The sequence below is a fragment of the Pan troglodytes genome, chromosome 14, assembly GCF_028858775.2.
Source record: "Pan troglodytes isolate AG18354 chromosome 14, NHGRI_mPanTro3-v2.0_pri, whole genome shotgun sequence".
NCBI classification, from domain to species: Eukaryota; Metazoa; Chordata; class Mammalia; order Primates; family Hominidae; genus Pan; species Pan troglodytes.
Window position 1 is genome coordinate 106,472,453 of NC_072412.2, and position 26,033 is coordinate 106,498,485.

General features: G+C 40.0%; 1 long non-coding RNA gene across 1 annotated transcript; it reads right to left on the reverse strand.

Moving 5' to 3' along the window:
• Window positions 1-2,585: 2,585 nt before the first annotated feature.
• LOC134808203 (uncharacterized) lies at window positions 2,586-26,033 on the reverse strand. Its single transcript, XR_010150753.1, has 3 exons — window positions 25,966-26,033; window positions 22,997-23,058; window positions 2,586-2,670 (listed from the first exon to the last, which is right to left on the reverse strand). It is a non-coding gene; the product is annotated as an uncharacterized LOC134808203 (long non-coding RNA).

Genomic DNA, 26,033 nt, shown 5'->3' on the forward strand with positions numbered 1-26,033 from the left:
GGGAGTGGTCCTTACCTTAACCATATTAGCACATTGCTCTTAACACTGAAGTTGAGCAGCCCATAGAAAATAAGCGTGTTTGGGGCAAGACCTATAGGGTATGTCCATAGGAATGGAGTATGTGTGCATGGGTTGGAGAGAAGGGGCTGTGGGGAAAATGAAAGGGACCTCCTTCAGCTGGGATCTGCCTTCCCTGCCTCTCTTTTCCCTGAGGAGTCCTGGGTTCCAATGGTCAGGCTTCACGTTCTTCCTTTCCTGGCTTTACTTTGCTCGATGCAGCTCACCAGAGTTCAGAATTAAATGGTTTCCTTTCTTAATGGAATTTGATTTTCAGCTTGTGAAAATATAATCAAGTGGCCTGGCCCTTTGACTTTGGCCTACAGCAGCTACTTACCAGTTTAGACTATCTTGTCAGTGTTAAGATTCGAGCTGTACTTGGAATTCCCAGGAAGAGTTTTTCTTTGCTTTTCTGAGAAACAATAGTTTTCACACCCATTATTTCCAGCTTAATTTAAAATGTTTGTTGCTGAGGGAAATGGCCTATGCTTGTGCTGGGAGGTCTTTTGCTGAGATCTGAGACTTCTGTGTTTACAGAATGAATATTCTAGCTTGGATGGACAGTTACTTGTATCCCATTCCTATGTTGAAAACCAAATGGGAAATAAACCTATGAAGACTAATACGGGACCGCGCCACCTATGGCAACTCATTTCAGCACATAAATTTGTTTTCTTTTACCTTCAACATAAAAATCCTTTGTAAATCTCCCTTGGTAGTATCCAAAATTGCATGTCTGATCTTTTATGTACGAATCACTTCTGAAAATATCCCTGCAATTTCAATGCTATCTGGAGCAGTTACGGTCCATATTCTATGTAAAGGACTAATGGAGGAAGAGGAATAAATATTATGGCAATTATTACTATGAGCTTTTATTTTAAGCTGCAAAGCCCAAGATTTCTATGGCGATATAAGTACATCAAACTGTATTTTTTCTAGTCACATCTAAACTGGGCAATAATAGCATATCAATAAACTTCAATTACACTCAAGAAAATACTAAAAGTGAATCTCCAGTGATGCTCAATAAAGTCTATAGGCGCATTAGAGTTATATACAGCAGTGACATCCATCTGGTATTTTTCAGTGACTTCTAGTCAATTACTACATTTCATCCTGTGTAATCCTCTTTTATCTTCAGTTCCTGCTGGTGCAGTAATTCTCACTCTGCTGCATCTGTGGCTTTACTGTGAATTTTTATCGCCCAGGAGTCAGTGCGTCCCTTCCTGCCCCAGGATGTTGTTGAACTGTATCTGTTGAAGATTTAATCGCAATGTAGAGACACATAGGAAATATATAAAGTGACTGGCAACATCAGTAAAAAATGGGCATGCTTTGAAATAAAATGTTGCCTTTCAGTCAAGTATGGATTCCATGAACCTTTGGACCTAGAGTTTGGCGTGTTGTTTTTAGCAGTGTTGTTTTTAAAGGGTAAAAAAGTAAACAAAAGAAAACAAAAACAAAGAAGCAAAATCAATCCTGTCTGATGGTGATCTTTCGGAAAGGAGCTTTTGTACACATTTTATATACATGCTACATTTGTGTAAGTGTTTTATGTGTATATGAAAATGTACATGTGTATAAGTGGTATATATTGTAATTTGTGTTCATGTTATAAAATATATTTTATATTTTGGAAAGCCGAATGTATTTTTTAAAAATCCAGGCTTTACTTTTTGGAGCAGTTGTAGGTTCACAGCAAAATTGAAAGGAAGATACAGAGATTTCCCATGTACCCCCTGCCAATTATCTCCCACTGCCAACACCCCCCACCACATATTCTATTTGTTGTAATCAATGAACCTACATTGACACATCATTATCACCCAAATCCATAGTTTACATTAGGGCTCACTCTTGGAATTGTACATTTTCTGGGTTTTGACAAATGTGTAATGGCATGCATCCACCTTAACCTACCTTTCTGGTAGCATATAGAACAGTTTCTCTGCCCTAAGGTCCTCTGTGCTTCACCTGTTCATCTCTCCATCCCTGCACTTCTGACAACCACTGATCTTTTTCTGTCTCCATATTTTTTGAGGACATGATATAGTTGGAATCACAACGTGTGTGGCTTTTACAGATTGGCTTCTTTTACTCAGTAATATGCATTTAAGATTCTTCCATGTTTTTTCATGGCTTGATAATAGCTGTATTTTTTTTTTTTTTGAGTCAGAGTCTCGCTCTATCGCCCAGGCTAGAGTGCAGTGGCGTGATCTCAGCTCACTGCAAGCTGATAATAGCTGTATTTTTAAAAGAATCAATGAGTAATAAAACGGAATGTATTCATTGTTTAGTTTTTGAGAAAACTTACTTTGTTTGGTTTTGTTTTTAAGACAGAGTCTCACTCTGTTGCCCATGCTGGAGTGCAATGGTGTGATCTCGGCTCACTGCAACCTCCACCTCCTGGGCTCAAGCCATCCTCCCGCCACAGCATCCCAAGTAGCTGAGACTACTGGTGTGTGCCACCATGCCCAGCTAATATTTGTATTTTTTGTAGAAATGGGGCTTTACCATGTTGCCCATGCTGGTCTTGAAATCCTGTGCTCAAGTGATTCTCCCGCCTCAGCCTCTCAAAGTGCTGGGATAATAGGCATGAGCCGCTGTGCCCTGCCAAGAGAAAACTTATTTTAATAAAATAGAGAGCGAGAAATGGAAGAAAATTGTGAGGCAGTCTTTATGTGCCTCTATCCTTCTTATTCCTTTGCCTTCAACATAAAAATAATTTATAAGTTTACTTTTCCTCTCTCGTTTCCTTTAGTTTGCACCATTTTTGTTCTCTACTCTCATGCTACTCCTCCTCAACCCCCATGAAAGCCCTGGAAGATGTTTATTAATTCAATCATTTGGTCAGTCAGGCAAGGTGGCCTGCTAGAAAGTATGGAGGGAGGGTGAAGAAGTTTCAGAGGGACCGTCTCACCACCCACTGTTTTCTGTCCTCACCATGTGTAAACATTCTTTTGATGTAAACACCACACAGCAGGCTTGGCTTGATTTGCCTTGCTGCTAAATCTTCCTGGGCCCCTGAAGTTTCAGCTGCCAGATATTTACTCATAAAACCTTAAATCCCAAGAAGGGTGATGAGATTGGCCAGCTCTCCTACAATGACAAGAATAAAGAGAAATTGTTTTGGTTCCATCGATGGCTCCCGTTGCTCAAGCTACAGTAAATAAGGGAATGTGCTGCTCCTCCCAGGCTGCTGAGTGGGACAGCACCCCAGGGCTGATTGGGAGAGCTCCTGGGTGCTCCTGTCCCCCAAGGCGGGTGTGCAGGCCCTGAATTATGGGCCTCTGCTGCCTCTTCTACAGACTTGGCTCTGGCTGCTGCCGCCTGGGGAAGTAGTTGCTCTGAAGCACTTTCCCTGATGGCACCGAGGTTTTCACATCCTCAGGGTTCATGCTGTGGCTTCCTCTTCTCCGTCCTGAATGAGACAGCATTATGCCACCCTCTATGTCTGGGCAGTCCAGCTGCTGTAATGAACAGCCCCAGAGTCTCAGAGTCTTAACACCTTGCGCATGACAGGGTCCAATGCAGAGTGGCAGTGAAACTCTGCTCCACACAGAACTTCAGGGATCTAGGTTCCTTAGATTTAGTGGCTCTGCCATGTCTTAGGCCCTTGGACCCCTTTGGCCAATCACGTACTCACCTGATGAGGAAAGTGGGAGTATGGAGGATTCTGTGGGAGGTTTTATTGGCTGGGCTAGAAGTGGCAAACATCCCTTCCACCTAGGGTGACCAACTTTCAGAAAAGTCCGTGGTCTTTTTTCGTATGAGTTTTTGTTACAACCTACACATTGCACCAAACAACTCAGGTATGGTTAGTTCATCTCTTTCTAAGCTCTTATGGCCTCTTCAAAGGTCATCACACAATTTTGGAGAAATAGCACATAAATGTCTGTATTATTATAATCTTTTTCCCTATTCTTATCCTTGATGTATTTCCAAATTAGACAAGGGCATTCTTCTTGTTCCACTCTTTGAAAGTAAGATTTTACGGAAAGCCAACATTTTAACATCTTTTTTATTGTGGACCACAATTACAGTTATCTTTTAGGACATGTTTTAGGAAGCAATCTCTTTTCACTTTTCCACAAAACAAAAAGTCTCATGAAGTGTTTTTGCACATTTTGAGTAAATTATAAAGTGGCCAAAAACTTTGATTAGGAAAGCCTCAGTATCCCAGGTAAGCAAATCATACCTCTTTCCAGCAGTGTCATGGACAAAGGATGTAGGACATTTAGAAATCAGATCTTTTTATTTTCTTTGGTAAGAAGTTTACAGACTGGATGGAATTTTCCCAAATTTACATTTGCATTGTCTCCTGAATGTGCAGACAGATGAGTAAAGCCTAGTTTGTATTTGGACACGATATATCAACAATCTTCTGTTTTGTATTTCCCATGGTTTCCTTAACATCTTCAAAGAAATCAAGAAGTTGATTTGAAACTCCATTTTTTCACATCAAAGTATCTAAGATCCAAGAGGACATTTTTATGTTGCTGTGATTCTATACATCACTTGGTTTACTGTAGAAAATATGATCACTGGTAAGATCTGACAGAATCAGCCCCATACTCAGAGAGGCTAACACATCTGTTATCAAAATTATCCTCTTTGTTCATCCCTGAAACAGTCTAGTTGCAACTCTGAATCAGAAAGTTTGGCTTTATTCAGTTCCATAAAGCAATCAAGGGAACCATGCAATGATGTGTGTTCATTCCTGTGTTATGCTCTAATTTAGAGCATTAGCACTAATTAGCACACTAGCTAATTTAGCGGCTACAGTTTTTGATAGGGCATTGGTGTCTTTTGGCGAGAAAAGACAACTTTTGATTGATTTAGAAATACCTGCCTGTGTCCTTCTGAACTTGTGAGATTCCATCTCCAAATACGCTTTCATGTTCTCTTCTCCACCAGGTCCGATCCCAAATCCTTTTCTACAGATTGTGCATTGTTATCTCTTTTGATTATTTACCTGCTAATTCAGTTCTATGTGTCCTTCCAACTGGAATTAAAATAACAGTCATTTAGCCTTCTTTTTTTGTTTTTTATTATTATTATACATTATGTTTTAGGGTACATGTGCACAATGTGCAGGTTAGTTACATATGTATACATGTGCCATGTTGGTGTACTGCACCCATTAACTCGTCATTTAGCATTAGGTATATCTCCTAATGCTATCCCTCCCCCCTCCCCCCACCCCACAACAGTCCCCAGAGTGTGATGTTCCCCTTCCTGTGTCCATGTGTTCTCATTGTTCAGTTCCCACCTATGAGTGAGAACATGCGGTATTTGGTTTTTTGTCCTTGCGATAGTTTGCTGAGAATGATGATTTCATGTCCTTTGTAGGGACATGGATGAAACTGGAAATCATCATTCTTAGCCTTCTTTTCAGTGATGTCTGGGTCATGCTGGTGTTGGTATTGTATTCATTCTCATTTTCATTATCTGAACTCTTAGAAAACATGCACAACAATGGGACTAGTTAATTCTAGTCCTAATCACAACATTCACACTGTTAAATAGTAAAATAGCACCATCTTGACTCAAGGCACAATAGGTAATTCACAGGCAAAGTAGGTCTGTGAAGGTTCACAATTACAATGCACTTAAATTGCAAACTTAAGTCATGTCACTCAAAATGATGTAAAGATGAATGACTCATTACTGTGAACCAAAAATGAGGTTGTCAAATCAGTGGTTGGGGGAAAAAACAGTGATGACAGCTATGGAAGGCTGATAATCTTTGCCATATCTTTTTGCCACTAAAAACAGCATTGCTTCCACCTTCTATTTTTTGAAGAACTCAACGTATAGTCACCACCCTGGTTTGCCCAAGAAGTTCAAACCCTATCCATTGGGAGTTTGTACTTCTCGTCCCAAACTTCTGCATTCATTGCCAAAAATCTGGACTCTTTGTGTCATGAAGAGGGATTTTTTGGAAATCAGACTTTCAGCACTAAAAAGGGAAATTCCTGGGCAAACCAAAGGGGTGACTCACTCTACTAGCCACTTATATTGTGATAGCCAAATATGGTCACATTAATCCAACCACAACTGAATTTATGACTAGTCGAGTGCTCAGGAAAAGAGCAAATGTGTTTACTAAGTACCTCATAAGACTGCTTTATCTGCCTTTTTGCTTAGCTAATTCCTATTTATTTTTCAAATTTTATTTCATATGTAACCTCTACTGAGAATCCAAACTTGCACAGTCAAATCCTTCTCATCCCATGAGTTTTTCTATCATAATGCAAATCCTTCCCTTTCCTCGTCTTTTCCTCCCATATCTCTCCATCTCCTGCCTTCCTCCTCTCCTTCCCTCTCCCTTCCTCCTTTTTCCTTTCTTTCTTCCCTCATTCTTTCCTTCCTCCTTTCTTTCCAAAACTATGTATTGTACCTCAACTGTGGGCCAGATTCACTGCTAGGGAAGTCTATGTTTACCTTCATAGGAAACTGACAAATTGTCTTCCCAAATGTCTGTGCCATTTTGAATTTCCACTAGCAATGAGTGAGAGTTCCTGTTGCTCCACATCCTCTCCAGCATTTGATGCTGTCAGGTTTTTGGATGTGAGCCTTTCTACTAGATGTATACTAATATCTTCAAAGTTCTAGTCTAGCATAGGGCATGCTATTGTTGGAATAAATCAATGAATAATGAAATGGGACAAAAAAGGGTATTTTACTACTTATTCTTTGAGGTTCCTCTGTTACTGAAGCAGGCTGCATTTGGACAGGAATTATAATTGGAAAGGGATTGCAAGCTCAAATGCTTACAAAGGGAAACAGAGTGAGTGTAAGGGCAGGAGGGAATGGTAGGAACTATGGCAATTTGGAGACCCCAAGATAATCAGTGAACCCAGTTTTGCCAGATTTTCCAAATTTTGAGGTTGAGCCATAGAAGCAGATTTATGGGAAATCTCCCAATTTGTCAATGTTAGTAATCAACTAAAAATTTTGAAACACTGTGTGGGATAGACAATAACTGTTTGTAACTAGATTGGAATGGTGAGTTATTGGTTTTTAATCTGTACGTTTTTTAATCTCTTATGCCATAGCATTCAAGCAATGCATCCTCTATAGCTTAAGAGTTTAGTTATTATTTGGCTATTATTTCTTATTGGACATTATTTTGATTATTTAAGATAATAAAAATGAGTTTGGGATATTGGGGTTAGAACCGATGAGAAGAGGAAAATCAATGTGAAGATTTCTGTGTTAGAGGAGAAGCTAGAAAATGTGGCTTTATGGCCCTTTAAAAGCTTACTTCAGGGAACTACAGTAGTTAATGGTTGATTATTGGAAACTTTGTAAGTGTGAGAACCCTGAGTTAGGAAGTGACCTGGCTCAATCAGCTTCATCTTGGACTGTGGATGTTTAATTTAAGCCACTGCCTTAGGAATTTTGAGAATCTTTCTTTTTCCGTAGTGGGGTTTTATGAGGAAAAAGAATTGGACAGGCCACCAAAGTGGGACCAGCCATTTTAATGGCCATTTTTGTTTGTTGTCTTCCTAAACTTTTTTCCTCCTCATGATGTATCAAATGTGTTCATAATTTATGGGGAGAGAAGAAATTATGTATCACATGCAATTATCTGGTAAATATTTATGAATTCTCTGCTTTTTAATATGAGGGTGTGAAAATAACTTAAGTCCTGATTGCAAATTAGCAGTTACATAAGCCTGGAGAAGACAGCAAGAAACTCACAGTTCTAAAAAAACAGGTCTTTGTTTCTCCACAGAAATGTTCCTGTTAAATTGTCTCTCCTTTTTTGACATGTTTGATTCCCCTGTTTCATTACTTTTCTAATAAACCCCAAAGCTGTGCTGCAGCAGAACCAAGATATGCTCTAACTGGGAACGACATGATACATGATACAACATGATACCAAATGCATAGTAAATAAATAAATAGTTCTATGTACCACATGGAATGGACAACCAGTGAGAAAAACACCCCTTTCTAATATTACTTGAATTAGAAGTCTTCCCAGGCTGGTGAGCTGAGTTAGTGAGGGCCCCCTGAAGAGGCCATGTTCTGACTTTCCCAAGGGCCAGTTAATTTGGCCGAGTTCAGTAATCACTGCTTGTGTCTCTGGCTCTGCAAAGTCATTTAGAGAACATGTCTTCTTCATCATTAAAGAAACCAAATATCTGAACACTTGGGCATTGTTACTTCTGGCCAATCCACTTAAGAGTGCAAGCCCTATTGATGTCTTTGGTCAATACTGTTGTCTCCATACCCAAAGAAAACAGTCTATGGAGAGAACCCCACTTATCTGTGTGATAATGGCCTCCCTTGACCTTTCGAGCCTCAGCTTCCTTCTCAGGTGGTTAGCAGTTAGAATTTAGGGATGTCATGTCTGTCTGTGAAAAACTCTCAAAATGCAAAGGGCTGTACAAATCCCAGACAGCATGGTTGCCTATGGTTTTCACCTTATGGAAGATAATCTCTTGTCATGACCATAGCTTTAAATGGAAAATCTGCATTCTAGCTATTTCAGGAAGTGAGATTTTGGTCTCATTTGGGCTCAATGCTATAAACAAGTGGAGGTGTTCAAAAGCTCCCTTTTAACAGAAATCTGTGTTTCTCTACTAATTATCCATTCCATGGTTGTTCAGATACAAGGCCCCAAGACAGCTGTGGTGGAGCCCCTGGCTCACTTTTGGGACTGTCCAATTGGCCCCACTCCAACACGCAAGCTGCACCTTCTGAGGCTTTTTCTACTGTGCTTCCAGCTAAAATTTGATTTAAAGAAAAAGCTTTGTTATTACAAAGTTGTGTTTAGAAACCATTGAGAACATTCCAAACTATACCATGAAAATGCAGTGAGCAACAACCAGAATTCAGGAAACTCTACAGGATAAGTGCTCTGGTCACTTTAGCAGATATATTCCAAGGGGAAAAAGGGATGTCCCCATGTATTCTACCTGCTCTCCATCAATGCTTTCCTCTCTCTTCTGCAGAAATCAGTTATTTCCTCTCAAATGAATCTGTGCCATAACATACGAGCATGTTATTATTTTTCCTATCTTAAAAAAAATATTTCACCTGACTTGACTGAGGCTACCAAGGGCATCTCTTCTTTGCAACAAAACTCTTTCAAAGTATCATCTATAATTGCTACCAATTCCTCTCCTCTCCTTCTCTCTAGAAAATACTCCAAACAGGTTTTTGCCTCCATTGAAACTGTTCCTAGAAAAATCTAGTGGTTAATCTCTGAGCTCATTATACTTGACCTATCAACAGAAATTGACATTCTTTCCTGGAAACACTGTTTGTCCCTGGCTTCCTGAACACATCTCAGCTGATTTTCCTGCAATCATTCTCACTTTTTTTCTCTCTCATTCTTTTAATTTTTTTCCTGGTTTCTCTTCCTCTTCTTGGCCTCTTACATGGTCTCTGCCCCAAGACTCAATTCTTAGAACTCTTCTCTTTGCCATCTACTCTGCTTGCCCAGGAGAGTTCATCGAAGTTCCTGTCTAAATATTATCCCTATGTCGAGGACTCTGCCTCCCATCGATTGCAGTCCCTTCTCTATAACTGCACACTCTGTCTCACTGGGATGTGTAGTAGATATCTCAAATTTGAACATGACCTGCACGTGGCCCCCACATTTCCCACCCTGCCCTGCAGGAACCAGTTTCTGCTCTCGTGAATGGCAAATCTGGTCCTCCGTGTTGCAGATTAAACACCTGCTGTTAACTTCATCTCCTCTCTTACACTAACACCGATAATCTGGTTTTTAGCAAACCTTACTTTTGGCTCTACCTCCAAAATATATGCAGAATGTGGCCACTTCCCCACTCCTTGCAGCCACTCTGATCCAAGCCACCATTGGATTTGACTGGATTTTTCCAACAGCCTTTGCTTCTGCCGGTGCTTTCTATCATTGGATTCTCACCTCCACAGCCAGACTGAACCTGCTTAAACCCAGGTCAGGTTGCTTCTCTCCCTGATCAAAATCCTCCAGTGATTCCCAACTTAGTGCAAAACTAAGCTTCTCGGCTGGGTGCAGTGGCTCACGGCTGTTGTCCCAGCACGGCCGAGGTGGGCAGATCAGAAGGTCAAAAGATCGAGACCAGCCTGGCCAACATGGCGAAACCCCGTCTCTACTAAAAATACAAAAATTAGTTGGGTGTGGTGGCACGTGGCTGTAATCCCAGCTACTCAGGAGGCTGAGGCAGGAGAATCGCTTGAACCAGGGAGTCAGAGGTTGCAGTGAGCTGAGATTGCACCACTGCACTCCAGCCTGGCGACAGAGTGAGACTCTGTCTCAAAAACAAAAACAAAATAAAACAACAACAACAACAACACGCTAAGCTTCTCACTTTGACCCACACAGCCCTGGCAACATACTTTACTTCCCTGATGTCATCTCCCATGACATTCCATCTTGCTCAGTGGTTCCAGACATTTGCCTCCTGGCTCTTCTGCAAATATCTGCAGGTGAGCTTTACTTTCCTTAGTGCCTTGCTTCTCCTACCAGCATGTAAATTCCATGAGCTTATTGTTCCTACTCTGTGGAACCCCTGCTCCCAGGACAATGCTTCACACAGGGTGTGCAGGCATTGAATATTTGTTGAATGAGCAAATAATTTTCAGTGTTGGAAAATATGTTTAAATACGCATGTTAAAAATTTTAAGGTAATTATTTAGAGAATAGAAGTAATAGAGGTAATAGCCAAGTAATCAGAGGAGAAAAATGGAATAAAGAAAACTTTATAACAAGAAACAGGGAAAAAAATAAAAAGGGTGCACAATAAACAGAAAACCAAAACAGAATTGCAAAAAGGAAAAACATGTCAGGAATCACAATCTATGCGAATAACACGGCTTTCTCAGATTGAATAAAAAATCCAGTTATGAGCTGTTTACAGGAGGCAAATATAAAACCAAATGATGCAGAAAGGTTGAAAATAAAAAGAAAGAAAAATACAAACCAGGCAAACATTAATAAAAAGAAAACAGAAGTAATAATGCTAAAATGACAAAATGTAACTCAAGGGTAAAAGCATTAAGAAGGAAAAAGAAAAGATGTGTTATATTAATCAAAAACACACCATGAAGATAAAAGAATCATAAAGCAATTTACAGTGCCCGTCATAGTTTTGACATATAAATAAAGCAAACAATTGAAAATCTACATTCATAGTGAGAGATTTTAATACTCTTAGAAACCGACAGATCAAGTAGACAGAAAATGAAGATACAGAGTATTTGAAAACCATAACAGGTTTTTTGGGGGCATTGAGTGAAAATTGTGCTCCAAATATATATCTAGAGGATCACGAGGATTTAAGAAACAAGAAGACATATGTGGAGAAAATAAAAATTATCACACATTGTATAGATACTGTCTGAACCGAAAGAGTCAATTAAGAATCCCAATCCATTTTCTGATCTTTTGAAACATCTGGTCCTAACATTGCGTACAGCAGCGGTTCTTGCAGTGAAAGCCCTGGATCAGTTGCATCAGTGCCGCATGGGAATTTGGTAGAAATGCAGATTGATGGGCCCTAGCCCCAGCCCTACTGAGTCAGCAGCTCTCGGGATGGGCCCAGCTTTAACAAGCCCTCTGGGGGCTCTCATGCCAGCTCAAGAGTGAGAGCTACTGGCACAGATCAAAACTCAGAAGCCCACCTGCCTTCCTGGGTTTGAATGTCCTTGAAGCAATAGAGAAATTAATGTGCACACATTGTTCAAATATCAATTTCACAATATCCATGAGAGTCTGCTTCATGGCAAAGGCCTGGGACTCGTCTTAGATCATCCTGACACTTTCCTGGGAAATTATGGCCTGAGTCTTTATAATTAACTTTTCTTTAAGAGAAAAGAGGTAAAATAATCAGTGGCCCTCATGCTGAAAATATTAAAAGTGTAAAAAAATCGAAATAGATGGATTAACATAAATCAGTTATGATTTCTTATGCCTGAATTATATGCCCGGATTATGGACAAAATTTTCCCCTGTATCCATCTGTGGGTTTCCATTGGTTGCATCTACACTTTCAGCATCTCTAGGAGGTCTTCGGATGAGCCTTCCCCCAGGGAGGACACTGAGGACCAGGCATAACTGGGTAGAGAGGGAAATTAATGCCCTTTTCTTAAGACTCTTCTCCATGCCTGAGTGCCAGCCCTTCTCTGCTTCCCTTCAGGGACATGCTGCCCAGTTGAAATGCCTAAAACTGCTTCCTGGGAGCATTTGCAGTAGTAAGTGAAACACCTTTGGAGAGCATTTGTTTAAAAAAAACAGAACAGCGTCATACATGCAAATTAAAATTTGTGTGTATCCGTACAACTATTCAAAGATGCATATCCAACACATCACAGTGGAAATCTGTGGAGAGGAGAGAGTTAGGGATGAGGGTTGTGGGGAAAAACAAAAGAAAACAAGAGTAGGTCCTTGTACAAAATGATTATTATAACATGTTCTAAATCCAGAGGTATGATGTGATGGTTAATACTGAGTGTCAGCTTGATTGGATTGAAGGATGCAATATTGATCCTGGGTGTATCTGTGAGGGTGTTGCCAAAGGAGATTAACATTTGAGTCAGTGGACTGGGAAAGGCAGACCCACCCTTAATCTGGTGGGCACCATCTAATCAGCCACCAGTGAATATAAAGCAGGCGGAAAAGCGTGGAGAGGCGAGATGGACCTAGCCTCCCAGCCTACATCTTTCTCCCATGCTGGATCCTTCCTGCCCTCGAACATTGGACTCCAGGTTCTTCAGTTTTGGGACTCAGACTGGCTCTCCTTGCTCCTCAGCTAGCAGACAGCCTATTGTAGGACGTTGTGATCATGTAAATTAATACCTAATAAACTCCCCTTTATATATATGTATATATATATCCTATTAGTTCTGTCTCCCTAAGAGAACCCTGACTAATACATATGATTAATTCAAATCTCTGTTCCTGAGATACTAAAGGCAAAAAAAAAAAAAGGTGGAGTTGAGCTATTCCTAATCTACAAACTGATGCAATGTGGGAGAGGTAGTTTCTTTTAGAAATAACTTGTACTAGCTAGCTTTCAAATGGAACATAATAAATTTGTAAACTCATTACAAGTTGACTTAAGCTATAGGCCTGGTATGATTTCAGGCCTGAAAACAAAGAAATAGTTCAGGGTTGCAATAGGGGGCCGTGACTCTGAATCTTAGCTGAGCCTCTTACTAGCTGTATTACCGCATACTTGGTACTTAATCACTATCAAATTCAGTTTTCTCTTCTAAAAAAGGGGTAATTCTATCCACTTTACAGATTTGTGCAGTAGTTGAATGTGATACCATACATGAAGGTATGTTAGGTACAGAATAGGTGCTATATAAAAGCTTTGGTGGAGAGAAGTAAGACAGTTAGGATGGGAGCCATACCATCTCAACTGGTTTTTCAGAAGGTAATAGTATTGATTACAAGGAAAAGTTTGGATAGGAATGGTGAAGTCTTTGTGAACTGATTAATTCTATTGGAACCTCATTAGCCCTACAACTCTTCCGAATGATTCTTGATGTCATGCACCATGCTTTTTGCGGAATTCAGTTACACAGATATGTGAGAAATAAACCATCTCCCTCTCTCTTCTCTTCCTTCCCTCTATTCCTTCTTCTCTGTCATAGTGAACATGCTTTTCTACTGCGTAGGGCTTGACATATGTGTTATTATGGCTGTCAAAAGGAAGCCAGACCCAGAAGCTGCTGCCACACTGTGGTGTAACTGTGAGTGTGTCCCTTCAGTGCTCATAACAATGGAAGAGTTTATTCTTGATAATCTCTTAGGTCCTATGTCACTCTAATATTTTAGAACTCTGCATTTAAAGAATAATACCCTCTATCAATTCCAAGTCTAAGGAGGAGTCTTTGATCATGGAGAATTAATGTGTTACTTAGCTTTGCTATCCAAAGTGTGGTCTGTGGACCAGCAGATCACCATCATTTGGGAGCTGATTAGAAGCACAGAATTTTAGACTTTACCCAGGTCTCCTGAATAAGAATTTTCACAGGATCCCGAGGTGATGGATATCTCATTAAAGTTTGAGAAGCACTGCTTTAAAAACCACAACTCTTCTTTGTTCATATAAAATTCGCTGCCTTCAGCTTCAAAGTGTGTCTCCAGAAACCACATAAAATTTCATCAAATTCTTGTGAGGAGGCTCACATTTTGACCATTTTTATAAAGAAAAACCGAGTTGGAGAATAAAAAGGGCTTGCTGAGGACTGGGGAGAACTGTCGCATAGAGAATGTGACCACAATCGTGCTCAGGCAGCCGTTGCCATAGGTAATGTCGGGATTCCCATTGCAGCCACATCTGCCTTTTGATACCTGAGCTAATTAAACAGTTATAATATAGTGTGTTGTTTGCACAAAATAATGCCCTTTGAAAGTTGTCGAAGTTTCTTTGACATGAGAGAGGCTGATTTGTACAGTGGCATCTTAAAGACTTGATTAATGTTGTTCTATTTATTTTGACCACCCCGATCTTTAATTATAAAATTACACAGTTTAAAACGTGGCTGTCGGCCCCCGTCTGTGCCAAGTTTACCTGAACACACTTCTGTCTGGTCTCTTGTCACACTGTGGGCTCTAAAATCAATAAGCAAACTGCCTTGTTCTCAGACTCTCCATCCTCTCTTCTGCAGTCAACGGTCATAACTTTTTGAGGACAAATGTTTATTGCTGCTGCTGGGGGCAGCTGCTCTTGTACCCACTTTCAAATGGGCTGTGGAAGAGACAACGCTCATCTGGCTGCTGGTGAGTAGATGAATGTGAGCCGCTTCTCTTAGGCCACTGGTTTTTTTTTTTTTTTCTTCCACTAGTTTTCTTGGAATGTGAATTCTCCCTCTATACAGAGGGAATTGCAGGTAGGCAATAAATAGTGTGTCTACCTAAACCACCAAGAAATGCATGGGGAAAATGAAAGCTTATGAAAATCCGATAACAAGTTGGAAATGCTATGGTGTGATTTTTCTCTTAAAGTTCTTCCTTTTATTCTTCATATCCTGCTTAGTTTTGCATCATTCGGCAACCTTTCTAGTGCTTGATTTTAAAAAGAAAGTGTCTCTGTCCCATCTTGTGTCCATATTTGACTCCTATGCTCTAAGGAAACCAGAACAAGCTTCAGGATAGAAGTGTGGCCATATCATGGGAAGTAGTAATTGGACAAAGTCCCTTTCAAATACCGCTGAAAGCAGGTGGTAGTTTTAAATGATACATTCCCTAGACACAGTTTTGCTTGATATCTTTCTCTCTTGCCTGTTTTTTTCCTTCCTTATCATTTTTGGATGTATTTAAAATGATTGTATTTTGGATTTCAGTTTTATAAGATGTTTAAAAAAATAATTGGAGGCCAGCCCCATAATTTTTATTGTATAGATAGTTTTGGCTTTCCATTCTTAACTCTTCTAAATAAAATTTCCACCATGCTTTTTAACACCTCATCTCTGGTGAAAATTAAAATGTTGTTTAAAATCACACCATGGAGATTTTGTGCAAAATATGAAACTTTCACACTACTTGATGCTATTATAAATCATTCATATTAAATAAGTGTCAAAAATGACTAGGATTTAGTAGCTTAGGGAATGAAATGTTTTTTTCCCATTCTTTTCTGAAGAATTTTAATGTAGTCTGAAGATCTTGAGAGTTAGGTTTTGCTGTTCTGTGATGATGGAAATGTTCTTTGTGCTGTCTGAAATGGTAGCTGCTGGACACATGTGGTCACTGGACACTTGAAATATAGTTAGTGCAACTGAGGAACTGAATTTTAAATTGTATTTAGTTTTACTGCATTTAAATTTAAGTAGCCACATGTGGCTGCAGCTGCTTTTAAACTGCAACAGCAGAGTTGTATAGTTACAACAGAGACTAGTCTGCAAAGCTTAAAATATTTGTCATCTAGCCCTTTCCAGAAAAAGCTTGTCAACCCTGGTCTAGATCAATGTTCAATGGAGTAGGACCCATGGAGAATAGGCAAAAGTAGTCATGCCAATCTAGAGATACTTCATATTGGGCACATATGGAAAATGTTAATCTTGAAAATTATGTTAAGAGATTGGTAATTTTTTAGCTAGTTTTTTTTTTTCTTTCTTTCTTTTTTTTTTTTAATTATACTTTAAGTTTTAGGGTACATGTGCACATTGTGCAGGTTAGTTACATATGTATACATGTGCCATGCTGGTGCGCTGCACCCACTAACTCGTCATCTAGCATTAGGTATATCTCCCAGTGCTATCCCTCCCCCCTCCCCCCTCCCCACCACAGTCCCCAGAGTGTGATATTCCCCTTCCTGTGTCCATGTGATCTCATTGTTCAATTCCCACCTATGAGTGAGAATATGCGGTGTTTGGTTTTTTGTTCTTGCGATAGTTTACTGAGAATGAACATATCCATGTCCCTACAAAGGATATGAACTCATCATTTTTTATGGCTGCATAGTATTCCATGGTGTATATGTGCCACATTTTCTTAATCCAGTCTATCATTGTTGGACATTTGGGTTGGTTCCAAGTCTTTGCTATTGTGAATAATGCCACAATAAACATACATGTGCATGTGCCTTTATAGCAGCATGATTTATAGTCACTTGGGTATATACCCAGTAATGGGATGGCTGGGTCAAATGGTATTTCTAGTTCTAGATCCCTGAGGAATCGCCACACTGACTTCCACAATGGTTGAACTAGTTTACAGTCCCACCAACAGTGTAAAAGTGTTCCTATTTCTCCACATCCTCTCCAGCACCTGTTGTTTCCTGACTTTTTAATGATTGCCATTCTAACTGGTGTGAGATGATATCTCATAGTGGTTTTGATTTGCATTTCTCTGATAGCCAGTGATGATGAGCATTTTTTCATGTGTTTTTTGGCTGCATAAATGTCTTCTTTTGAGAAGTGTCTGTTCATGTCCTTCACCCACTTTTTGATGGGGTTGTTTGTTTTTTTCTTGTAAATTTGTTTGAGTTCACTGTAGATTCTGGATATTAGCCCTTTGTCAGATGAGTAGGTTGTGAAAATTTTCTCCCATGTTGTAGGTTGCCTATTGACTCTGATGGTAGTTTCTTTTGCTGTGCAGAAGCTCTTTAGTTTAATTAGATCCCATTTGTCAATTTTGGCTTTTGTTGCCATTGCTTTTGGTGTTTTAGACATGAAGTCCTTGCCAACGCCTATGTCCTGAATGGTAAGGCCTAGGTTTTCTTCTAGGGTTTTTATGGTTTTAGGTCTAACGTTTAAATCTTTAATCCATCTTGAATTGATTTTTGTATAAGGTGTAAGGAAGGGATCCAGTTTCAGCTTTCTACATATGGCTAGCCAGTTTTCCCAGCACCATTTATTAAATAGGGAATCCTTTCCCCATTGCTTGTTTTTCTCAGGTTTGTCAAAGATCAGATAGTTGTAGGTAAGCGGTGTTATTTCTGAGGGCTCTGTTCTGTTCCATTGATCTATATTTCTGTTTTGGTACCAGTACCATGCTGTTTTGGTTACTGTAGTACCAGCCGCTGCAAAATCATGCCAAAATGTAAAGACCATCAAGACTAGGAAGAAACTGCATAAACTAACGAGCAAAATCACCAGCTAACATCATAATGACAGGATCAAATTCACACATAACAATATTAACTTTAAATGTAAATGGACTAAATTCTCCAATTAAAAGACACAGACTGGCAAGTTGGATAAAGAGTCAAGACCCATCAGTGTGCTGTATTCAGGAAACCCATCTCACGTGCAGAGACACACATAGGCTCAAAATAAAAGGATGGAGGAAGATCTACCAAGCAAATGGAAAACAAAAAAAGGCAGGGGTTGCAATCCTAGTCTCTGATAAAACAGACTTTAAACCAACAAAGATCAAAAGAGACAAAGAAGGCCATTACATAATGGTAAAGGGATCAATTCAACAAGAGGAGCTAACTATCCTAAATATATATGCACCCAATACAGGAGCACCCAGATTCATAAAGCAAGTCCTGAGTGACCTACAAAGAGACTTAGACTCCCACACATTAAGAATGGGAGACTTTAACACCCCACTGTCAACATTAGACAGATCAACGAGACAGAAAGTCAACAAGGATACCCAGGAATTGAACTCAGCTCTGCACCAAGCGGACCTAATAGACATCTACAGAACTCTCCACCCCAAATCAACAGAATATACATTTTTTTCAGCACCACACCACACCTATTCCAAAATTGACCACATAGTTGGAAGTAAAGCTCTCCTCAGCAAATGTAAAAGAACAGAAATTATAACAAACTATCTCTCAGACCACAGTGCAATCAAACTAGAACTCAGGATTAAGAATCTCACTCAAAGCCGCTCAACTACATGGAAACTGAACAACCTGCTCCTGAATGACTACTGGGTACATAACGAAATGAAGGCAGAAATAAAGATGTTCTTTGAAACCAACGAGAACAAAGACACAACATACCAGAATCTCTGGGATGCATTCAAAGCAGTGTGTAGAGGGAAATTTATAGCACTAAATGCCCACAAGAGAAAGCAGGAAAGATCCAAAATTGACACCCTAACATCACAATTAAAAGAACTAGAAAAGCAAGAGCAAACACATTCAAAAGCTATCAGAAGGCAAGAAATAACTAAAATCAGAGCAGAACTGAAGGAAATAGAGACACAAAAAACCCTTCAAAAAATCAATGAATCCAGGAGCTGGTTTTTTGAAAGGATCAACAAAATTGATAGACCGCTAGCAAGACTAATAAAGAAAAAAAGAGAGAAGAATCAAATAGACGCAATAAAAAATGATAAAGGGGATATCACCACCGATCCCACAGAAATACAAACTACCATCAGAGAATACTACAAACACCTCTACGCAAATAAACTAGAAAATCTAGAAGAAATGGATACATTCCTCGACACATACACTTTCCCAAGACTAAACCAGGAAGAAGTTGAATCTCTGAATAGACCAATAACAGGAGCTGAAATTGTGGCAATAATCAATAGTTTTTTTTTTTTTTAAGGCGAAGTCTCACTCTGTTGCCCAGGCTGGAGTGCAGTGGCACAATCTTGGCTCACTGCAACCTCTGCCCTCCGAGTTCAAGCGATTCTCCTGCCTCAGCCTCCCGAGTAGCTGGGATTACAGGTGCCTGCCACTGCACCTGGCTAATTTTTGTATTTTTAGTAGAGACAGCATTTCACCGTCTTGACCAGGCTGGTCTTGAACTCCTGACCTTGTGATCCACCTGCCTCGGCCTCCCAAAGTACTGGGATTACAGGCATGAGCCACTGTGCCTGGCCTTAGCTAGCATTTTTTTCTGTAAAATGTGGTTAATGATTATGGTAAAATTTCAGGAAAAACAAGTGAAAAGTAAAAGTAAATTTCCACACATCTATATGCTATATGCATACATATGTGTGTTTTTGTATTTGTTATAGAACAAATTATATTATTCCATATGTGGTGTCCTACATATTCCATGTTGCTCCCATTTAACACTTTATTTGAATATTTTAAATAACTCAAACGTTAATCCATCCAAGGTAAAATCTCATTTCAATGATCATTTCCTTCTTTTAGAAGAGCAGTCTTATTTGCTGAGTAATTTTTGTAGCATTTGTGCTACAAATGTAGAAATGGGAGTTTCAAACGTTTAGCTATGCTTGAAATCTCAAGCGAAGGTTTAATTTAAATTTGGAGTACACATATCCACATGTTTACCTATGTATATAAACATGTATGTATTTATATGTGTACTCCAAATATATGTATCTATGTGTACTCCAAATTTCAAAGTTACAATTTTAATGATATGTATTATTAGAGTTAAATTGAGAGAACATTTAAACTTACTATTTACTCTTCTATCTGAGAACAAGCAAAGTGAGAAACTTGACATGTGGGACAAGAGATTTTATTTGAATCTTCAAAACAATAAATGCAGGTTTATTTTCTAAATACTGGGATCTGGGCATGCTGTATAAGAAAGACATTGATTCAACCAAATTCTTTGGTCACTGATACGGTGAGGGCTAACAGGGCTAATATAAATGGAAGATATGGTAGTGTCTTGGTTTATGGTCTCTCCGGGCATACAAATCATATGAGGATAAAAAGGTAAAATGCAAGACAATACATAATTAGGAATCACCTGAGTAATATAGTAAATGTCAAGGAATATCTCTTGCCAATGCTCAATTTTCACTGTGCTATGGCCCATATATTTCAACTAGACACTTCGGTGTGAAGCGCAAGGACAAGAAATGAGTTGTCAACATCAGTCTGGTTTATGGGAAAGATGAAAGACTTGGTGAATACAGTGGAGGGTAATGTACAAGGGAAAGAAAGCAACACAAAAAGCTGAGTGGTAGGAAAAAAGAGAGGGAGGTTCCAATAATAAAAGGTAAAGAGAAGAGACTGCACTGATGTGATGGAAGTCTTGCAAAATTTTCAGTTTTCCGCCCATAGTCAAACTTTGCCAAAAATGCACAATATAGATTTAAATTACGTTGGAAGAACAAACCTCTCAGGCTGTATAAATGCAGCCCATGGGGCTAAAAAACCTGATCATATCCAGAGTAGAGAGATAGGAAAACTTAGGGGAGGCAATTAGCAGCCCATATATACTTAATGAGCTGTTTTAAAGGATACAGGTGACAATTAGCCTGGTACTTACCCTGTGCCAGAAGGAAGTCATTTCAGTTAAAACCAAGGTTGGTCTGTGCAGATTGCTATAAATAATACTTTCCTTTGGCTGGAAATGACTCAGCAATGTCCTTTCTCAACCCCATTGTGTCATTAAGAGGCTGTGAAGGAAACTCATTCCAGATTCCCTTGGGACAATGTGAGCATGCAATGAAGGCAGAGAATGCCTTTCCTTGGGGTCAGGAGGGCCCCATGAGCAAGATATGGGCTGGCAATGTGATGACAGCAGTGTCCTGCATTCCTGAATGGGATGACAGCAATGTCCTGCATATCCTGTTTTGGGATAACACAGAGCCATGTTGGGAGACTGAGGCCATGGTCACGTGGCCTCAGGCAAGTCATGCAATCTCTCTGTAGATCAGTTTCCCCACCTAGCTCATACTCCATAAGAGGATATGATCATCAATAATACTTTGAAAAGATAAAAAAGAGAAAAAAAGCCCTATATGTAGTTAAGAAATCACCAATACATGCTTTAGAGCTAGATCCAAAGGTGAAGATCAGAATTAAATATGACCTGGGCTGGGGGAAGAAGGTGTCACTTAAGATATTCATCCCAGATCCAGTTGAATCCTCAGTCTGGAAGCCATGTGGGGATGAGAATCTATTCCATGGATCTATCTTTCGCTTTGACTCACATATTGGTAGAGTTTATAGATATTTCTCTGGGAAAAACTCCACCCTGGGCTAACTTGAAAAGGCATCATCCCATCAGTGTATCTGTATGAAGTTATATGTAGTATTTAGCAATAAGTAGTGGTGTTCTTTGCTTTTGAAACCATGAAGGGTGAGCCCATAAAGTTAGTTGTGGAAATAAACAGAAAGCTCACATAAGAAAAGCAGAGGTGATTTATTCAGAGTTTGATGTAGCAAGAGAGTCAGCCACCATCACTTGCATTTGGCAGAAACTCAAAGGTAGGCAGGGGAGTGGGAGAGCTTTACAGTGGGCAAAAAGGGACAGCTTCAAGTGTGTCCTGATTGAAGGCTGTCAGCTTCCCAGATTACAGCCAACAACTCAGATTACTGGGGTCAACCCCTAGAGTTTCTGCTCCTATAGGTCTGAGGTGGGAAGTGGATACCTGCAGACTAGAAAAGTCTATGTAAGGGGTTGGGGGCATATTTGGCTTTCTCTCTGGTCCTAAGCTGGAAGTGGTGACAAAAATTAGAGAAACTGCCATTCATTAATCAAATCCTCAACATTTTGTTTTTTTTGTGTGTTGAAGAAGTGATTGTTTAGCCTGCTGGATTGTTACTAGAGATAGCAGTCTGGCTTCCCGCAAGTCTAGCTTGAGTAGGCTGGCTTCCTTTGTTGTTTACTATAGATAAGGGGTTGGTTTACTGGGCAGGCTGCTGCATTTGCAAGTCAGAGTTCTGTTTTTTAGATGGTCTAGCCATTCTCCATGTTGTATTAGTCTCCCATAGTTAAGGCCAAACATTAATGGAGATCTTCATTTAAATTATTATTTTACTAAGACTTGTGTGACCCTGAGCAAGTCACTTCACCTTTCATCTCAGAATAGGATTGTATTACCTGCCTAGCATAGCTCACAGGGTTGTATGTATATCAAATGAGAAAAATTGTATGCAATATGGTAGCTTGTCTCTAGGATAGGGAATAAATTTTAATGATGACAATGACAGAGACCAGAATGGAATAACAGCTGTCCTTCCTTTACCCCTGTCTACTCTAAGACATATGAAACCATATTGTACTTGATTGAAAAAGGTTAATTCATATTTATTTAGCATCTTTGGCACACATTAATATTTGAACCACTTTCTTCATGAAGTGTCCCAGTTACAAAATAAATAAGAGAAAATGCATGCTCTCTCTTAAGTGTTCATATTATTAACCATTTTTGGAATAACAGACCCATTTGAGAATCTGATAAAAGTTACAGATTCTCTCCCAGAAAAATACACATATACATATACACCCAATTTTACACGCTGTTTCAAGGTGTTCATAAATGAGGAATCCATTTATATAGACTTTTAAAGGCAGAGGTTCTCAACCTGGATTGCATATTAAAAACATCTGGATAGTTTCTAAAACTCCTATTAGGTAGGCTGTACTCTTGGGGGGTGAGACCCGGACATTGTTCCTATTGAATGTCTCTCAGATTTAAACTATTTCTTTAAGGCAGTGGTTCTCAAACTTTAATGAACTCCAGAATCACTGGAGGGCTTGTTAAACCCAGATTACTGGGCTTAACCCCCAGAGTTTCTGCTCCTATAGGTCTGGGGTGGGAAGTGGATACCTGCAGACTGGAAAAGCTCCTTGGTTGATTCTGGTGCTGACCTCTGATTGAGACTCACAGCCCTAGAGGAATGAAATCAGAATCACATCTGAGATGCGGCATTGCATATACATAGGGGTCAAACTAAAGCGTCCACATGCCATGCTTAGCTCCTCCCATACAAGGCCACATCTGGGTGTGTGCTCTTGGAAGGAGTAATAACTGAACCTTTGTTTCTCTAGGGTTCACCAGCCTGGAAGTGTGGTTGGAAAACAGAAGGCACCCCTCAGAGCTCAGGCATTGAAACTGATGGATTTCTAGTCCTATGCTCTCCGCTAAGTTCCATCCCACATGGCCCACTATCTCTCAGGCTGTAGACAGCATGCCCAATCCTGTACTCACAGTTACAGAAGGGCTGTGTTCAACACTCCTGCCCCATCTCACACCCTTTGTGGAAGTTTTTCACTTTAGCTCCTCATGGCATCAATGCCTAATATTGCTGCGCTGTTGGCCAAGCAGTGGCCAGGCCAGATTAACCCTTTGGAACAGTGCCCCCTTGTCTTTCACATCCCTGCCTCCTTCTTAGGGGATAGCAGGCTTTCCCTGTCTTTTCTTTTCCTCATCATCCAAGGATATAAAAGGCTTTGAGGGGACTCAGGGTAGGGTTTATCAGAGCACATCCCTGGTGAGTTTTGAGGGTTCTTTTTGCTTCAGTCTTTCCCATTTGAGCATCCTGCAATAATTCATTCAAGTGCATTGCACTACAGAGTCACTTCCATCCACCCTGCTCTTTAACCTGATACCCAATCTCCCCGGATTAAGGAGTCAGCCACCATCACCTGCATTTGGCAGATACTCAAAAGTAGGCAGGGGAGTGGGAGAGCTTTACAGCGGACAAAAAGGGAGTATTAAGGGGGAGGTCAAATAGGTAATTTCTTCGAGTCTAAATTTTCACTGGAAACTGTCTGTCTGACTTCCCCCTTATCCATACTTCTCCAGGGACCAGAAGATTGGGAAGAGCTTGGGCCAATTAGCTTGAACAACCTTAACCCAGAAATATTGGTGTGATTACAGACTGCATTAAGGTACTTCCCTCTTTGGCAGATGTAAGTGAGCACATTCAAGACAAGGTGAAGCCCGGGCGTGGTGGTCCACGCCTGTAATCCCAGCACTTTGGGAGGCCGAAGCAGGAGGATCACCTGAGGTCAGAAGTTTGAGACCAGCCTGACCAACATGGCAAAACCCTGTCTCTACTAAAAATAAAATATTAGCCAGGCATGGTGGTGCATCCCTGTAGTCCCAGCTGCTCAGGAGCCGGAGGCAGGAGAATCGCCTGAACCCAGAGGCAGAGGTTGCAGTGAGCCAAGATCACGCCGCTGCACTCCAGCCTGGGCAACAAGAGCGAAACACTCTCTCTCTCTCAAAGACAAAACAACAACCAAAAACAAACAAACAAACAAAAAATGTGAAGAACACCAGAACACTGTCCCCTGACCATTGATGCTCTTACCAGAAGAATATTTGTGCCCTGACATTTCCTTTTCCTGTCACATTTACTCGTGTTTTTTGATCTTTTGGTTTGCTGGATTGCACTGTGTAGAGTGGTAAAAAGAGAGCAGTGTCACAAAATCCATAAAGTAAGGAAAAAGCCTTCAGCCAGAACTTCTCCTTTGATAGGTGAAAGAATCCTCCAGTTTTGATTGAGGAAGCTAAAAAGAAATCTGGAAATCTGGCTTCATCCAATAAACCATGAGCCATGATCCAATAAGGCACAGTGGCTGGTTTAGATGCTAGAGGTGTAGGACCTAAATAGTTTTGCAATTAAAGGTTATCTCTCAATTTTCCACACTCTTTGGAAAAATTGTAAAGATTCATTTACTCTGTAGCATCAATTCATTCTCAAAAGTATCATATTTAACATATGAGTCTGTTAACAGAACCATTCATAATTTATTCAAGTTTCCTTCAATCCATGATGACTGGTGATTCTCTTGATATCGAGCTGCTTGTAAACTACAAAGATTGATATTTCCAGCATCCTGAGAGATTGTTATCTTAGTGTCATTGCTGTTTATATCCATGTTCTATCAAAGTCAAGGACTTCTGAAGTCATCAGTGCTTTGTCACTTTCTAGGCACTTTGCATGTGCCAGGAAGTGGCCAGCATTTCATGTGCATTGTTTCATTTAGTCCTCATAAGAGCTTCACAGATGAAGACACTGATCTTGGAAAGGTGAAGTTCACACAGTGAGGAACATGGCTGCCTGTGCATTCAGTGTGCAAATAAATAAATGCATAACTGCAAAAAATATGTAATTGCAAATATGTGTATTATGGATAAGTAAATACTAAAAAGATGATATTTTCATTTTATTGACTATTTAGGTCACTGCTTTCTCCTGGCTTGAAGAAATATTAGAGATTAATTGAATGAAAATTGTAAAATGATTGGGTGGTTGGGAATTGAAGGCAGTGATCCCTATGCTTCAAGATGCCTTGTGTAAGTAAGACATGAAGGCTGACACACTGGCGCTTTTGTGTAGTTAGCTATGGTGAGGGCACATTTACTTTTGGTTGGGTTAGAGTTGAGAGAGCCAAGGGTCTGTAACAGGCTTTGGAGCTTGTGTGTGAGAGTGTGTGTGTGTGTGTGTGTGTGTGTGTGGTGGGTGAATGTGTTTGAGATGGGCAAGTAGAGAATACAGAGGTAATGAATAGACCAAGAGGAACAGCAAGCTTTAGTTGGGGGAGAGGGCCACACATTATGGAACACCAAAGACCCTCTTTGTTGGCCCTGCCAACCTTTCCAGACATAGAAATTGAGTGGGATATTGCAGTGTCAGGCTCTCAGGGGGCTAAGGTTTCAAGTTGGCTTCTTTCCTTTCATTTTCTTAAGGTTGGAACTTTGGAATATCTGAGCCTTGGATTTTGTTTTACCACTGCCTCTGTTCAATCTCAGATCCTGCAAAATGTTGGTTGAGATAGGTAGTTTACCTGTATATGCTTTAGAAATGGACAAGCAACTTCATGGCGGTGTCTCAGCCTTGCTCTGCCAACTGGAC